Below are 1286 nucleotides of genomic sequence, written 5' to 3' on the forward strand. Positions count from 1 at the left end.
CGAAAGGTGCACAAAATACAGTAACAGGTGCATACTATAGGCCTATGTGGAGCGTTTACGAGAAAGGGTGATAAATACGGGAATTTTGAGATTTATTACGGAAAATCTGGTATAAAAAGAGAGGCGGGGGAGGGGGGAGGATACAATAAATGACTGAAAAATGTCGTTGTTGGATGTCAATACAAGCCGTGGGACAGTTTAATATATATACACAAAATCGGCCGTGGGGGAAAAAAAACAAGTTCACAATAAAATATGTGACAATAAATAAAAACTAGAGAGAGAAAAAAAAATATATAGAACAAGCACTAAATCATGTGCACTGATTTGTTTTGTACAATAAAAAAAATACAAGAGAAAAGTGAAACGGCATTCCCGAAAAAAAGTGATAACAGAAAACGGACAGAAAAAAAAACTCATATTTGAGGCGTGACTGAAGAAAATCTAGAGAGGGGTGTTGGCAGTGGCTCGCTCTACGTGTGGTTAATTGAGGGACTGGGAAGCAGCAAGACGGCTCACAAGGCCTCGTAGGAAACTCACCCTCCTCACACGGCTCATCCTGACAGTCACCTCCTGCTGGGGCGGCGGCGGGCACGAGTAGGGGGGTGGCGTGGGGCGGGGGGAGGGAAGTAAGAAATACGGGCGGGTTAGTACGGACGACGGGTGACACACGGACTACTAAAGATGATGGTTATGGTTGTTTGGGGGGGGGAGGGGGGACTCCTTTTTGGGGGTGGGCTTGGGGGGGAGAGAGAGACTGTTACGGGGGGGGCGGGGGGGGGAGACTTCGACTTCTCGTGGGGGTTAGTTAATTTTTCTATTAATACTTTTTAATCTTTTTATTTTTTAGACTTTTTTTGGGACTGTTAAAGGGGGGAGGGAGTGCTAATAAGAACGTTTTCGCAAAACGAAGAGGGGCGGGGGTGGGCGACCCTAGTAGGGGAGGGGAGGGATTTTGAAATCTTTTATCCTACTGATTAATAAAACAGTAATGGGGTTGACGTCAGACAAACGTTAAAGGGGGGGGGGGTGAAGGGAGTATGGGGGGTGAAGCTACACAAAATAGCTCATTTAGAAGCGAGCGAAACAACAGCAACGTGAGACAAGTAGACCAAATAGACACGGCAAAGTTAGTGTCCTCTAATGGGGAGTGGGGGGGGGGGGCTATGGGACAATAGATTTGGGGGGGGCACTTGCATTTTTTTTTTTTAATCAGTGGGGATGGGGGGGAAATCTACAGTCGTGGGCTATTGCAAAATTCCGGTCTGGACCACGTTCTCCTTAGT

The 1286-nt window shown here is 46.7% G+C and overlaps 1 protein-coding gene across 1 annotated transcript in view; it reads right to left on the reverse strand.

The window, feature by feature from the left end:
* LOC119592247 (netrin receptor UNC5C-like) overlaps positions 1–1286 on the reverse strand; it is a gene marked incomplete at its 5' end in the record, with an annotated part of 58872 nt that overhangs the window by 36142 nt on the left and 21444 nt on the right.

Source organism: Penaeus monodon, chromosome 29, assembly GCF_015228065.2.
Source record: "Penaeus monodon isolate SGIC_2016 chromosome 29, NSTDA_Pmon_1, whole genome shotgun sequence".
NCBI classification, from domain to species: domain Eukaryota; kingdom Metazoa; phylum Arthropoda; class Malacostraca; order Decapoda; family Penaeidae; genus Penaeus; species Penaeus monodon.